This window comes from Mobula hypostoma, chromosome 21 (assembly GCF_963921235.1).
Source record: "Mobula hypostoma chromosome 21, sMobHyp1.1, whole genome shotgun sequence".
NCBI classification, from domain to species: domain Eukaryota; kingdom Metazoa; phylum Chordata; class Chondrichthyes; order Myliobatiformes; family Myliobatidae; genus Mobula; species Mobula hypostoma.
The window spans coordinates 30,437,228-30,454,723 of NC_086117.1; the positions used below are offsets into that span (position 1 = coordinate 30,437,228).

General features: G+C 40.4%; 1 protein-coding gene across 4 annotated transcripts in view; it reads right to left on the reverse strand.

Moving 5' to 3' along the window:
- LOC134359927 (astrotactin-2-like) overlaps window positions 1-17,496 on the reverse strand; it is a 1,812,737-nt gene that overhangs the window by 57,757 nt on the left and 1,737,484 nt on the right. The gene's annotated exons all lie outside the window — the stretch shown is intronic.

The following is a 17,496-nucleotide window of genomic DNA, read 5'->3' on the forward strand; positions in this document are numbered from 1 at the left end:
CTGTAGTCTGTGCGAGGAGTGGTGCCCCACACAGACTTCCAATCTGAGCCTTGTAAGGCATGAAAATGCCCAACGCAGGCTTCTCATGGTCTGAGTCAACATTCCACTCCCTCGACATTCCCCCTCCCCTGAATCCACCAAACACCCTTCAGTTCTTATTCCACCCCTTCTCTCCACCTTTTTATTCTGGCTTTCTCCCCTCTTTCTTCTCCTGCCGTGGCCTGTAAGGCATTTGTATGCTCTCCTTGTGACATTATGGGTTTCCTCCAGTTCTCCCCGTTTCCTCCCAGAGTCCAAAGATGTAAAGGTTGGTAGATTAATTGGTCATTGGGTAGATTAATTGGTCATTGTATATCTTCCCATGACTAGACTAGGAATAAATTAGGGGATTGCTGGACAGTGCAACTCAAAGGGGTGGGAGTGCCTATTACGTGCTGTATTCCAATAAATAAATTTCAGTCCAAATGAAAGGTCTTGACCTGAAACTTCTAATGTGTATTTCCCACCTTAGATGTTACCCGACCTGTTAAGTTCCTCAATGTGTTGTGAGTTGCCATACTTCAGTTCTACTTAGATGAGATAGCATGTATGATGCATCTGAGTTTAGTTTTCATGGTTTCTAAAATGACAAGAACGCAAAAAAAAACGGAATAGGAGTGGGCCATTTAGCCCCTCAAGCCTGCCCTGCTATTCAACATGTTCACAACTGATCTATGCTAGCCTCAACTGTTCTATACCAATTCCTCACAATCCTTAATTCCTCAATGTTTCAAATATTTATATCTTCACCTTAATCACATTTCATGATGATGCCTCCAGCAGCCTCTGAGGCAGGGAATTCCAGAAATTCACACCGGTGAGAGAAGAAACTTGCACATGTCTTAGTTTCAAATAACTGGCCTCTTATTTTGTCACTGTGTTCCCTTGTTTGTGATTTTACTCCAAGCAGAAATATACCAACATCTACTTGTCAGGCCCCATTAGGATGAATAATATAAACTCTCATTATTCAAACTCCAAAGAGTACAAAGCCAAGTTGGCTAGCTTCTCTTGGTAAGACAAACTGAGAGCAATCTATTTAAAAACGGTCTACTATTGTCAGAGAATTAGGACATTTTTGCAGTACTAAATTAACATTGTATTTCTTTCAGTAAAAGGTATAAAACGAGAGATTTGACAACAAAATATCTGAAAACAATTGTTTAATCATGGTTAATAAATATAAGATAGGGAAGACCACTTTACTCTGTTTTGTTGTTTGTCGAGAATGCTTGATCCAAATTTCTCTGAAAAATTTGGGAAAACTTGCCTATTATTACCCAAATTTCAGAAGATGATGACAGAAAGGGAGCAGAGGATTGGATAAGGGCAGAAAGGAAATAGGAATCAAGGTAAATAAATCTCTTATGCCACTTACATATAGATGGCTCCCAGATTGTGAATTAAATGTATACCATGTGAAGCACTATCACAAAATGTTCCAAAAACTCTTAGCATTTTTTTCTTAGCAGTTGAAAAACTCATAAATGCTTATCAACTTGCGGAAAGGGTAAAAAATGTATTCATTTTGTCAGGAAATCTACTTCAAATTTCAAGCAAAGTTCAATAAAGTGCCATTGATGTATTCACCCTCTGAAAATCCGGACAAAGGGGAATATATTTTCTACAAAGATGAAATCCAGAAGTAAATGTGTCATATTTCATACAAAGTCAACATCAATCACATGTGCTGAGTATGTACGGTAATAGCAAAGAATCTGCGTGTTTCATCCATTTCTGAAATTCAATTCCAATATCTTCATTCCCAATTTTGTTGGTGGAATATAAGAATAATATACACAAGGTGCAACAGATGGCCAGCTGATTCTTTGAGCCTGCTCTACCATTCATTAATTCTCTACCTCTATGCCATTTTTCCTATACTACTGCCGTATCCCCTAATCCCCAACACATGCGGAAATCTATATTAGAATCAGAATCAGGTTTACTGTATTATCAGTATCTTATATGATGTGAAACCTGCTGTTTTGTGGCAGCAATTCAGTACAAGGACATAAAATACCTGTATCTTACAAAATAAATAAATAGTGAAACAAGATAAATCTTTGTTCTGAGTGAACTCAAAGCTTAAACAAGAATTCCAATGATTTCCCATTCTCTAGGTGAAGCGTAAACACAAGAGATTCGGCAGATGTTGGAAATCCAGAGCAACACACACAAAATGCTGGAGGAATGTAGCAGGTCAAGCAACATCTGTTGAAATGGAGAAGCAGTTGACATTTCGGGCCAAAACACATCCTCAAGACTGATGAGGTGGAATGAAGGGTCTCAGCCTAAAACATCGACTGTTTATTCCTCATCATAGATGCTGCCTGGCCTGCTGTGTTCCTCCAACATTTGTGTGTGTTATAATCCTGGCAAAAGATATTTATCCTCAGTTCAATACTAAACGTCCCACCACTTATTCTAAGATTATCATCTCTGATTCTGGATTGTTCTCAGCCAGGAAAACATCGCCCGTGAATCTATCTGAAAGAAATTTCTAAGTTTCAATGAGATAATATTTCATTCTTCGAAACTCCAAAGAATGCAAACCTGCTCTTCTTAATCTCCTTGCCTGGCAAAACTGCCATCCCATGAACCAGTCTAATGACTCTTCATTGCGATTTGTTCTTGGTTGCTGTTTTTCAGGTAAATAGATCAAAACATAATACTTCAGGTACTGCTACACAGTGGCCTATATAACAGCAGAAAGATAAATTCACTCCTGTCCCAAACCCTCTTGTAATAAAGGTTAACATTTCCCTTGCCTTCCTAATTGCACTCCCATACCTTTGAAAGAATCAACTTGTTTTCCGTAATTTTCACAGTATGTTTGAAATACCATGGTTTCACCTACTCATTTAATTCACTTGCATCCTCTTGAAACCTTTTACATTCTTCCCCATATTCATAATCCCAGATGGATTTGTATCATCAGCCAACTTGGAAATTTGATATTTGGTCCTCTCAGCCAACCTATTGATATAGATCACAAATCCTGGGGCCCAACAATCGATTCAACCTCAAAAGGCAGGGGCTGGCAAAGTAAACTGGAAGCAACTACTCATGGGGGTCATTCAGAAGTGAAATAATAAGAGTTTAGAGCCAATGTTTTCTCATTAGGATGAAAAGAACGGGCAACTGATCAAGGAAACTATGGATGCCAAGCGATACTGCGGACTTGGAAAGGAAAATGAAAGGAAAACAAGTGGCAGGTATAGAGGATGGAAAACAGAGGAGGCCCTTCAAATATAGAAAGTGTAGAGAAGTACTTCAAACACAAAATTAGAAAGACAAAGATGCAGCATGAAATATTGCTGGCAGACACGAGAAAGGAAAATTCCGAAGTAGTTTATAAGTACGCAAAGGGCAAAAAGGTAGCGAGGGATAGAATGGTGTCCGTTAGAGACCAAAAATGACAATTTGTACTGAAGCCAGAATAAATAAATTGACATAAATGAGGCCTTAAATGAACACTTCTCTTCTGTGTTCACGAAGGAGACGGGTGTTGCACTTGCAGAATTCATGAAAGGGATGATAGGTGGGTAGGTGGGCAGATAAATTGAAGGACATGCTAGAAAAAGAGAAAGTGAGATTAATAAGGATACAGTCAATATCTGAGTTTTTGTTATCTATTCAAAAGGACCAGCAAAAACATATCACTCCTTTTGACACAGTTTCATATGTGGGAGTCTAAGATTCTGTTGGTCAATCAGAATTAAATAAACTATTTATCAGAGAAGTAAACTGAGCTGACAGGTTTCTGGGATTACAAGCTAAAATTAGATTTACCAATCAAAATTGACCACCAGCCAAAGACAAAAGTATAATGTTCTCTGAATATTTCTCAAGAGCTGTTCTGCCTGAAGATCTCAAGGTCTGGAGTTAACTTAAACAAAATAAACATGAGGCCTCTGAGAGGAATGCAGGGACACTAAAGATGACTGGACCTATTTAGTTTGTGCAGACACTTCATGCAATTCATTGCAATAGTCCTGTGTTCAAGAAACTAGAAAACTTCTTCAGAAAATGCATGAGCCTGGTCGGTATTCTTACTTTAGTCAATAGGGCGCAGGTTCATTTGCTATTTGGCTGACACTGCAGTACATGACTGTTGTCAGGGGTGTTACTATTCAGTATGATGTTGGGGCTAGATTTTGTATCTGCTGTAGTGTATAAGATCCTATATAATCATTGACAGAAGGTGGTCTTCCCTCTCACTTTACGCATCGTCCCCTCCACCATAGTTCACTCTATATTTTTCTAACATTTGTCCTTCAGTTAAAATTACAAGAGGATTTCATGTTATTTACCTCAAGCCTCCTTGTGAATACAGGCTGTGATGTTTTTTCACATGATAGCTGTGATCAATATTTTAAAATCTGGCTGTTTGGAAATGCCAATAGTCTGACATCTGGCTGTCCAAGTGACAGCACTCCCCTAAAGCACATTGGGGCCTAATTCCCACACACCATTCAAACTTATTAGGCCCCTGTTTCCTGCACCGTCTTGAATCTTAAGAGGCTTACTGAAAAAAATATTATAGAACCATATATTATCTAACGGAAGTGAATTCAAAAGTTATTTAATGTATAAATAATGACATATAGTAGTCCAGAAAATCTGCCAGTCCTGCACAAACAAAATCCACAGATTAATAGTGTTCAGTGTGTCTTTCTGGCAACAAAGCAGTGACAAACAATACAATTCACATATGAAAATGTCTTAACGACAACATTTCCACTGGTTTGTAAGGTTCTAAACTCTGTTACTATTACCACACCAGTAAGGCAGAATTATGAATTCTCACATATTGAGGAGCTATCATATTGGTTATCATACCTGATTTTACGAGCGATAAAGAATATTAAAATTAGACCTTCCTTTCCAATTTTCTATTTTTTCATGTATTATTCACAATTGTCATTGCTTGTTGTCATATTGAGCTTACAACATTCAGATCTTAAATGCATTATTTTTGATTAAGCATAACTGCAGGGAAGAACACCTCCTGAATGGTGAAAATCTCAAAACAAAACAGTGGAGGTCCAGAGATACTACAAACTAATGCACATACAGTAAATCACCGTAGTGCTTGTGCAGAAAGTAACCAATAAGGTTAATGACATTTTGTCTAGAGGGCTAGACTTTATGCTGCAGTAATATGCAGACCAAGTTAGTCCATACATGATGAGCTAAAAGCAATGATAAAATCCACGCTGTATGATGACTAGAATATCCTTGTGGAGTCACTAAAGGTTAAATTGCCAGAACAGCTTGCACAATTATCTGATACTTGTCAAGATAAGGGGTGATTAATTTTTAGATACTTTCACCATATTAAGAACCAATAGTTTAGAGAGAAAAATGCTTTCACTTAGAATTTAAAACCAGAAGCCATGGTTTAAAAATGGCAGAAGCAGCTCATCCCCTCATAAACAACCCACCTGTCCATCCCATCAGTATTGGTCTCCACCCTATCATGGCCAACCCCTACCCTCCTGTTCTCTCTTCCTCTCCTCTATTTTGGCATCTTAGATCATGTTTCCCATCTTCAGACGAGAAGTCATTGGCTTGAATTGTTAATTCTATTTCTCTCTTCATGGATGTTGCCTGATCTGATGTGTATTTCTGGGATTCATTATGTTTTTTTTTACTTTTAATCTTGTTGGCACACCAGCTATAAGCTTAAATATTTAATGTTTCCACCATTGACAATGAGTGTGTGCGGTGTATCTATGAAATGCTTTGCAGTTACTCTCTGAGGTACCAGCAGCTCCCAAAGCCACAGCCTCTATCACCAAGATGGATAAGTGCAGCAGCACGAGGACACCATTATTTGCAGTTTCCCTCCATCTTGCCCACTACCCTGACATGCGGATAAAGGTGTCCCCCGCTTTTCGAACGTTTGCTTTACGAAACCTCACTGTTATGAAAGACCTACATTAGTACCCTGTTTTTGCTTTCAGAAGGTGTTTTCACTGTTATGAAGAAAGGCAGCGTGCGAAAAAATCAGCGCGTGATAAAAGGCAGCGTGCATCCCGAGCAGCTGCTCTCTCCCGGATTCAGAACGGCATTGCTTAAATACGTTGTATTAAGCAGCCGTTAGCAAGATGAGTTCTATGGTATTGGAAAAGCTTAAAAGAGCTCGTAAGGGTGTTACACTTAGTGTAAAACTAGATATAATTAAGTGTTTCGATCGTGGTGAACGAAGCAAGGACAAAGTGAGTTTGGCTTGTGGAAGCTGATGAAGATGATGTTGAAGAGGTTTTGGCATCCCATGACCAAGAACTGATAGATGAAGAGCTGATGCAATTGGAAGAGGAAAGGATAACAATCGAAACCGAATGCAGTAGCGAACGGGCCGAAAGTGACTGTGTGAGATTTTCGCTGCAATGATAAAGTACAACGTTAATTTTGAAAGGATACGTAGGTTTAGGGGATATTTGCAGGATGGTTTGAGTCCTTACAAAGAACTGTATGATAGAAAAATGCTCGAGGCTCAGCAGTCAAGCAAGCCTTCCACATCAGCCACAGCAGACGACGAACCTCGATCTTCGAGCTGCCTGCCCTGATCGACGATGAGATGACACCCCCGTGTCCCACCACCTAAACACCCGGGCCCCAGACAGATACTGTACCGATTCGCGGAGAATGCAGCAGTAGCCGGGAGGCACACAGCACATCTTTAAGAAAAAACCCAAAATAAACAAGCTAATTAATTAGGTGCCACCGACGCGTAATTAATTAGCATGTTTATTTTGGCTTTTTTCTTAAAGATGTGCTGTGTGCCTCCCGGCTACTGCTGCATTCTTTGTGGCAATGTATCGGGTCGGTGGCCCAGAGGGTGGGGGCCACTGCACCACCCAACCTGCGACGACTCAGTCTAACACACCATCATCAGTGTGCTTGGCAAGCTGTCTTCCCGATTCTGGTAAGTGATACTACACTGTACATACATTATTTCTACTTTATATAGGCTGTGTATTTTTACATGTTATTTGGTAGATTTGGCAGCCTCATAGCTTAAAGTTTACTGGAGAGTTTGTTTATGCCAACAGCGCTTGCGTGAGATTTTCTGCCGAGAGCGCTTGCGTGAGATTTTCACTATGGAGATCTGTGCAGGCAATCGTTGTAGAGAAGTATTTCTACTTTATATAGGCTGTGTATTTATCATATCATTCCTGCTTTTACTATATGTTACTGTTATTTTAGGTTTTATGTGTTATTTGGCATGATTTGGTAGGTTATTTTTGGGTCTGCGAACGCTCACAAAATTTTCCCATATAAATAAATGGTAATTGCTTCTTCGCTTTACGACATTTCGGCTTACGAACCGTTTCATAGGAATGCTCTACCTTGGGATGGTGGGGGAAACCTGTATATTGCCAGTCCTTCATTGTAACCGGATCTCAATCCTGACTCTCCCTACTCAACCACACCATAGGAATCATTTCATCCAAAGGACTGCAGCAGCTCAGGAAGACGGCTCTTCACCACCTTCCCGAGGGCAATTAGGCATGCACAATAAGTAATGGCCTTGCAACCAATGCTCACATCCTGAAAAGGGAATACATTAAAAAGTAGGGACTATTGTCACGTGTTGTTTGACCACTCCATTTTCAATAACAATTATTCATCCATCCTGGTATGTCCATGTTTCATCTGTGGTTTGCTAGCTGAAGGAACACTCACAACATCTGCAACAGTTGATCAAAATGCAGAGGACACACACCTTAAGCCATCAGGATTCCACCATGATATAATATCCATATGGCTCACAACTATCACACACGTTATATTAGCTTCGGTAATTTGTCAAGTTTACTGATATGTGCACGGTAACTACAAAGAAAAATCTGCATACTGTAGATTCACAGGCATGTAGATATAGAACCCATCAAGAATATAAATTATATGTGAACTATATACACTACTGTATACCTGATTCTGATATGGGTCTCGGCTGCTGGTCTGAGAGTGGAAAGGAGGCAGGGAGAGGGGAATTATGGTTGGGAAATGGGGAAGGGAGAGGGGAGGGAGTGGGAAGCACCAGAGAGACATTCTGTAATGATCTATAAACCAATTGCTTGGAATCAAATGACTGTGCCTGGTGTCTCAGGGCTGAATGTGTCTGCACCCATGCCCCCCACAGCCCCTGGCACTCCTTTTCTGCCACATGTCCCACACCCTTCCCCTGTGGCGTTTCATGCTCGCCATTTCCAACATCCTTTACTCCTGTCAGATTTTTTTAGCTCAATCTCGCTCCACAATGAGAAATAAAGCACTGTGCCAAAGTCTGAGGCATACATATATATTGCTGAGGGAAGGTTAGGGTTGTGTTGTTGGGTTCAAGAAACTGACGGCTGTAGGAAAATAGCTCTTCTTGAAACTGGTGTTGTGAGACATCGGGCTATTGTACCTACAGCCTGTCAGTATCCTTACGCAAAGCGGATCCCTTCTTTCTTCAGTTGTTTATATCAGCATTTCCAGATTTCTGTCTGAGAACCTTGAGCATGCTCCTGGCATCAGCATTATCTCTGTAATGTTTTGTCAAACACAACACTTGCTGTGGTCTGACTTGGGGCTGTTGGAACAGACTGTAATCCTTACAGTTGGCTGCAGTACAAACAGCAGGCAGGTGTTTGATATTGGAATGGTGATGATCATTCATTGCTCTACATGCCATATAAGAATAAAAATATGCAAATAGAAACTGGAATAGAAACTGGAATAGAAACTTGCAGGTTGTGTCAATAATAGGGAAGGAAAATACAATGTCAACATTAGCATTTCAAGAGTTCTAGAACATAAAATCAAGGATATAATGCTGAGATTTTATAAGGCATTATTATAGGCACTAAGACTACATTTGGAGAACTGTGAGCAGCTTTGGTCCGCATAGCAAAGAAAAATGTGTTGGCATTGAAGAGAGTCTAGAGGAGATTTACAAGAATGACCCTGGGAATGAAAGGGTTACTTATGAGAAGCATTTGGTGGCTCTGGGTCTGCTCTTGCTGGAGTTTAGAAGAATGGGAAGGAGGGGTGGGAGGGGTTTTCTAGATGAAGCCTACTAAATGTTGAAAGGTGCGGATAGAAAGGATGTCGAGAGGAGTTTTTCAATAGTGGGAGAGAAAAGGACCACAGGGCATAGCTTCAGAGGAGAAGGACATTCCCTATAGAACAGAGATGAAAAGGAAATTCCTTAGCCAAATGATGGTGAATCTGTGGTACTTATTGCCATAGCTGACTGTGGAGGGCAAGTCATTGGGTAAATTTAAAGCAGAGGTTGATAAGTTCTTGATTAGTAAGGGCGTAAAATGCAATGGAGAGAGACAATAGAATGGCATAGAGAGAGGGAAAATAGATCAATCATGATTGGCCTAATTCTGCTCCTGTGACTTATGGGAGTGAACTCCAAAGATTCCACGAAGTCAAGAAAGCATTTTCCATCTGCCTTGCGTGAGACGATGAACCCTGATTCTAGCCGGGACATGGTCATGCCAGCTTCCTTCCTCTATGTTTCAGGGCAATGTCAGTGACACTCTCAATGCTAGCAAATGATCATAATTGGCACACATTAACAAATTAATGCAACAATGTTGAACGTATTTCTTTCACCTGCTTCCGGTATTTTGGGCCACAAATATTACAGGGAGGGAGATGGAGAATGGTCCCCAGTGCACCAGCTGAAGGTTAATAGGGGAGCAGATACTGATTAGTAAAGAAATGTCTGGGAGTCTGTCCAGGACCCAAAGGGAGCATCTGGGTGGTGTGGTGGTGGATCGTTACTGGATAGCCCATTGGACTGGGAAGACCTACTCTGTTCCATTAGCAATGTTCTAAAGACATTATTCCTCAATTTGAACCCTTCTTGCCTGGTTTCAGCTGCAGGATTTCAGAAGGCTAGGGATTTCTGGCTCCTCTGCTGAAAAAGTCCAGAAATTGCGTGGAGTACACAACTCAACAGTATGGTCCTCAAATGGCTCATGCTTCACAGGGCAAAGAAAACTCTTACAAAAGTGCCCATGTCTGCTTATACTATACTTGTGAGGAATTTAACCTACTTGGATGCTGCTGGGATTTATGAGGCGTTCGTCATCTTGCAAGTAATCTGCTCTGGTATCTTTCTTAGGATGGCCCTGTGCATTCTCCTTTCATTTACAGTGAGCTCATTGACCTTGTCTAAACATTTGCCTTGAATCCATCCCCAACCTTCTCCCTGCTGCAAACTTCCATGATCATTTTGCTGACCAAAGTTCTGATTGTGTCCCTCCTGCTAACCTCTCTCTCTGCTTCCCATGTGATACCCTGCCCTACCCCAGCACCATTAGTCTCCACTGGCCAGAGTTCACCAATGAATGGCCTTTGTGTGAGATTCATTGTTCTACCTTGAATTATGCTTTGGGTCTCAACACAATATGGTATTTTGGTTCTGGGTGAGTGTTTGCCTTACACAAATGTGATGTGGGTCAGAGCTTGTGTAGCACTGCCTCAGGCATGTTAAATTTTATAGACCATTGGGGTCAACCTCTCCCTGACGTTTGAATTACCAACTCCCTTCCCCATGAACAAGTCATGCACGCCTCATCCCATCTCTATCAGAACTAGAACTGGGCACTTTGATTCCCACTTCAGATTGATCTATTTCTCTTTAACTCTGACATGATTCCAAAACAACCCATTTTGGCAATTTAACATTTACCCCAAACTCGATCAGAATCTGAAGGCAAGCAAGAGACTGGAAGGAAGACTCAAATTCCTTGGCCACAGTGACCAGAAGCAGCAGCTCATAACATCAGTAACTCTTGTTAATGGACAAAAATAAAATTCTCAAAATCCATAAAGGTTTTTTCATAGATGTGAAAGGAAGCTCATTCACATGGCCTGCAATCCTAAAGACTCATTAAAACCAGATTAGGAACACAGTAAATATGAATTCCTCTCAGTGTTCTGGGCTCCAAGCTCCATAGTAAGTAACGTCTTGAGTTCGAAGGTGGTTAAAACTGCTTAACACTCATGTGTTTTATAATAGCTGAGATAAGGCATGTCACTGTCAGAGCATTAATCAATGTCCCTTGCATTCATTTCCACAAACCTTGGGTAGAAGCATTGAACAATTAATTGTGTAGTATGATGTGGTAATCAAAAACCTGTTCATGTGATGATCTTTAGGAAATGCATCACATGTAAACAGCATGAGGGTAAAGGTTGTGATTCCCTTCAACACTCTTCTTTCAACTGTAATTTTTACATCATTTTTCCTTCTCAGAAAAGCATGAATCCTCCAGCTTCCTTCATCTTTTCTACCAAGCAAATCAGTATCTTCAGCTTCTTAGCTATTCCCCAGCAGTTTGAATCCCACCTAATCCCTTTACAATCTTAATTATGAATCAAGGCTCTTTGTTCTAGCAGCTTCAGGCACCATAATTTACTTGACAAAAAACAGAACTGCTCAAGCAGTGCACAAAATAACAAAGGAAACCCAATGACACGTGCACTGATTACAGATGCAGATAAGGCTGTACCAGCTTATCTCCCCACATCTGACTTGCATAACCTCGATTATGATTTTATCTGTATTCAGTACACTTCCTTTTTAAATCATTGGAGAATAATTTGTATAATCAAAAAGTAATGTGCATGCAACATGAAGCTGTTGGAACATGAATTGAGAATAGATTTGAGCAACAGTATACACGATCACAGGATTAGTAATGAAGGTTTCACGGATGATAAAAATCAGCTATGATTGTGTTTATTATGAAAGGGATAAGTTACATTTCTACTCCAAAATCATTATCCTTTTAAAACTACAGCAATATTTCCACAAATTAGTCATCTTAATGACAATAAATCTATTTGTACATTCCACTTGTAACATGGGTGTTCTAACTGTGGGACATCGTTGAGGAATTCTTTACCAAATGAAGAGTTTAGTTTAAAGATTCCATGTACCATGGAAAGAAGTCAGGAGAAGAATTTTTACAAGTTATTCAGTTTATTAATCTTCACAAACGCAAAATTATGCCATCAGGAAGCTGGTACAGGAGCCTGAATCCCCACAATTCAATGATTCAAAAACAGCTTCTTCCCCTCCACCCCATCAGATTTCTGAAAGGTCCGAGAACATGAAAAAGGATCTGTTGTTTTCTCAACATATATGATGAATAAACTCTTTTTGGGCTTCCAGCTGGGTACAGGTATCGATTTTAGAACTAGAGAAAAATAATTTTTATAAAGATGAAGGTCTCGCTCTGGAATTCAACTATAAACAATGTGGAACAGCGGAAACTTGATTGGATGAGGACTAACCAATCAGGAGGGACGGTCAACAGGAGTATATATACCACCACTCTAGACATGCCTAAGCCTCATCATTGATGAAGATGGCAGAGTTTGTCATTGAAACATCAGTTAAAATTGATATATGTACCTGGCTGGAAGCCCGGGAAGAGTTTATTCATCTGAGGACTTTTTATTTCTTTTAATTTGATCGATATGGTTTTGGAATTTATAGTATTTTTGTCTTTGCATTGTACTGCTGCCACAAAAACAACAAATTTCAAGTCATCCAAGTCAGTGATGACAAATCTTATTCCGATTCACTGAATAATTGGAGGGCACTATTTATATCTATTTGATGGGTAGCAACCATAATCTGTTGGAGGAACTCAGTGTATGAAGCAGCATCGGTTGGAGGGAAGAAATTGTCAATGTTTTGGGCCAATATCCCACATCAGGGAACTGCAAAAGCAGTAGATACTAAAAGGAGAGATCAGGATTCAGTTTTTTTTTGAGAAGGGAAAATGATTGATGGCCCAAAACATTGATAATTTCTTTCCTCCCACCAATGCTACTTGATCTACTGAATTCATCCAGCAGTCTATTAATAGAAACATAGAAAGTAGATGCAGGAGTAGGCCATTCGGCCCTTCGAGCCTGCACTGCCACTTATTATGATCATGGCTGATCCTCCAACTCAGAACCCCGCCCCAGCCTTCCCTCCATACCCCCTGACCCCCGTAGCCACAAGGGCTATATCTAACTCCCTCTTAAATATAGCCAATGAACTGGCCTCAACTGTTACCTGTGGCAGAGAATTCCACAGATTCACCACTCTCTGTGTGAAGAAGTTTTTCCTAATCTCGGTCCTAAAAGGCTTCCCCTCTATCCTCAAACTGTGGCCCCTCGTTCTGGACTTCCCCAACATCGGGAACAATCTTCCTGCATCTAGCCTGTCCAATCCCTTTAGGATCTTATACGTTTCAATCAGATCCCCCCTCAATCTTCTAAATTCCAACGAGTACAAGCCCAGTTCATCCAGTCTTTCTTCATATGAAAGTCCTGCCATCCCAGGAATCTATTGCTCTAGATCCAGCCATTTGCACTCTCTTATCGCTCGCTCATTTGATGGGTTACTGATCTCAGCCAGGTCTGAAGGGAACATGCTGAAAAGGTGCTCTACCTGTTACTGCACATGTCTATTCTGCCAATTTCATATACTTGCAAGAATAGTGTCAAAGCTGTATTGGTATGGTGTCATTAATCAAATAAAAGATTTTAAGGCATCAAGGGAATGTTATCCAAAGAACTTTAACACCATGCTCCTGACTAGGTCAAAAGTTTGGGCCAAAATATATGTCAGTCCTTTCAGGAGCTGTTGATTTTTGTTGCTATTTCTATAAGCCCATTGAATCAAAAATCAGCCATGGTCTCAGAAGAAAACAAAACCAGGCTAGATTTATTGATTGGAATGATTTATAAAGCATTAACAAGACAGAATCAACAAATCAGCACATCTAGCCTGGATAAGAAAGTAATCGCATTTGCGTTAATCAAGAAAGATTCTCAGCTGGTGATCTCCATCAAACCATGTTTGTGGAAATACTTAAGGTACAGTAAAACAGCATCAATGAATGGCGTGTTAAGCTAGTTGTTTTATGAGAATCAAACAACAAAGAAAAGCTAACAGCAACATTTACAAGCTTTGTTTTGAAGCTTATCAGCCCAGCATTTCTGTTGCAGTCTATTAATCTGACCTGGAGTACAATTCCACAAATGTTTGAGCCCTTGGACAAGGGTTTGTTCTGAATATATTAGTTGAAGATATAAATCCTGGCAGGTTCTCCCAGTCATTGAGATGCTGCCGCCAAAATTATCCTGTCCTGGATTGATACCTGCAGGAACCATTGTATTACACAGCAGAGTGGTGTAGCTAGTCGAGCTACTGTCTCACAATTCCAATGTCCCTGCTTTCATTCTGATCTTCAGTGCTATTTGAGTGGAGTTTGTACTTTCTCCTAATGACGATGCAGGTTTCTGCTTAGTACTCCCACATCCCAAAGATGTGAAGTTTGATAGATTAATTGGTCTCTGTGTGTTGCCCCTGCTGTGGAGGTGAGCACTAGAATATGGAGAAAGTTGATGAGAATGTGGGGAGAGTAAAAAATGGGATTATTGCAGGATTAGTGTGAATAAACCCAGGATGGTCTGCATAGACTTGGGGGTGGGTATAGTTTCATGTTGTATAAGTTGATGCATCATCCCTGAAGAAAATGGCAGAGTTTGTCATCGAAACATCGGTTACAATTGATACCTGTACCTCGCTTGAAGCCTGAGAAGAGTTTATTCATCCCAGAAGTTCTTTACCAGGCTGAAGAAATCCTGTAGATAATATGTGGGCTTGTGGACGGAGATTGACTTACATCAAGTATAATTGAGGTCTGAACAAGCAACATCAACCAGGGATTTGTCATAAATTGTCTGTTCAAATCCCCACTTTCATTTTCTCACTTGTTTGACTCAGCTTGCTAAGAGTAGCAAGTTCAGTGCTCAAAGTCTGCATGTTGTCACCCCAGGAGGGCAAGAACTTAGTTGTCTAGAACTAGTCAACAGTTGTAAACACACACTGCAATCACCCAGTGAAGTAACACAGCAATACCAATGCATTCCACATAGACGAAATGGATATAAACAATTTCATTTGGAGATCTGAAACAAGCAAAGGGGCAGATATGAGATTCGAAAACACTCAAGTGGAGGCACTGTCTCAAAATTGGACTATATGTTTGTGTGCGTCAGTGCAGTTCAATTTCTTTGAAAAATACAACTTTTTCTAAATCTTAACTTCCCATGAGGATCACGCTCTTGCATGGTCTTGCTTTGTCAGATTTGTGGAATCTAAGTGGAATGCATTGGAATTGCAGTGGTGCTTCACAGCTGTTGACTAGTTCTCGGCAACTAAATTCTTGCCCTCCTGTGGTAGCTAAATAATAATTTTGAGCACTGAACCTAACTACAAGCCATTGCTACTCTTAGTAAGTTGAGTCAAACAAATGAGAAAATGAAGAAGGGGAACTGAAGAAACAACTATGACAAATTCCTGTTTGATCTTGATTGTTCAGAGCTCAATTTTATTTGAGATAGGTTAATTTCCCTGTCCATGAGCCCAAGTATTATCAACAGGATTCCTTCAGCCTGGTAAAGAATTTTTGGGATGTATGGCATCGGCCTTAATTCATCTGTGAGTGGCATGATGGCATGGGGCATGGTGGTTAGCGTAACGCTTTACATTGCCAGTGACTGGGGTTCAATTCCCTCTGCTGCATGTAAGGAGTTTGCACGTTCTCTCTGTGATCACGTGGGTTTCCTAAGGATGGTTAGGTTTCCTCCCATGTTCTAAAGACATTAGGATTAGTAGGTTAACTGTGCAATGCGGTCTTGTTGAACTGGAAGGGTCTGTTACTGTGCTGTATCTCAAATAAATAAAAAAAACCTTAAAATGTCCTTTCATGTTTTAGTGACAGTACTAGCATTGTGATTTGAAGAACTGTCAGTTTCCTGGCACATGGTAGATGCATAAAGAGAAATACTCAGCAGATAATTTTTGCAAGGTTTTGCAAATTTATCTATTGCCACGTCCTTAGACAACGAGAATTATTTGATTATGTGAAATGAAATTATCTTCTTTTCACCTTGAGACAATTATGATTTGATTCCAATGAGGTTGATATTATTTAGACAAAGCAATGGGTCTTGAACCTATGTTCTGAAATGCTTCCAAGTATCATTTTTCTAGGACAGTACATGAGACAGGTTTTATGTTTTCATTTCTGTCTGGCTTGCCACAAACAAACAGAAGGTTTTCAAAGTTTTAAAAGTTTATCTATTTTTATAGCTGGAAACATGCAGAGTTGGTCTCTCTGTAAGTCAATTGCAGCTACTGAAATCCAAAACCAAAATATCAATTCACATTGGTGGCTACAAAATAAGTACTAAATATATGTATCCAATTCAGAGTTAAATGATACCATATTAACATTCCAATGGATTGGGAGTACAGAGTACATTGACTCTGGCAGCATATAGGAAACCGAGAGATGTGACCAGCTTTAAGTCAAAACACTCAACCAGCATATTCTTTCCGGGTTTCCCAACAATTTCATGAGTAGTCATACAGTCAAGACGAACAACCTGGTTTCAGCTCCACTCTCTAAAGGGATATTGTAAGTATATCAATGTGTGTCACAATCCACTCTGATTGACAAAAATGTGAGGAGAATAATGTAAGATGAGCGTAAATGGGTGCTGAATTATATGTAGATTTTATGGGTTGAAGGACCTACTTCCATGTTGTATGACTCAATAACTGTCCATGATAACAGAAAATCTTCTACGGTTAGGTGAAGAACACACTTGTCCAGGTAACAAATACTTCTAAAGCTGACAGAAGTCAGAATTGGGGCCGGGGGGCGGTGGGGAAGAGAAAAGGATCCGGCTTCATTCTGTAAGGGAAGGCTACCCGAATTTGCTAAATTCCATATTAAATCCCAAGGGCTGTGAAGTGTCCGGTCAGAAGTTGAGGTGCCGTTCTTGAACTCACGCCATGCACCATTGAAACAATGTGGAAGGTTGAAGACTGAGAAGTTGGCATAGTCGTAGGGTGGAGAATTACAGCTCAGGGGTCAATCTGGCGGTTTGACTGAAGGTGTGTGAAATGGTCACTCAATCCACATTTAACCATAACTTGTTTAGCTCCCATCGTAATAAAGATGAGTTAATCCACAAACACATTTATCATTCTGTACAAACTTTGGGCATGGACGCAGCTGCAGATGAATGCAAATCAATTTCAGAGACACTCAACTCATGCACTGCATGTACTGCTTCACCTATCACGTTCTAGCTAGCCTCCTTCCCCTCCTCCCACCTTTTTATTCCGGCGTTTTCTCCTTCCCTTTCTCCGACGGTGCACTCTCCTCTCCTGTCAGATTCCTTCCTTTCCAGCCTTTTACCTTTCCTACCCACATGGCTTCACCTATCACTTTCTAGCTATCCTCCACCCTCTCCCCACCCCCACCCCAATTTTCAAGTCGGGCGTCTTCCCCCTTTCTTTCCAATCCCAAAGAAGGGTCTCAACCCGAAATGTCAACTGTTTATTCTTTTCCATAG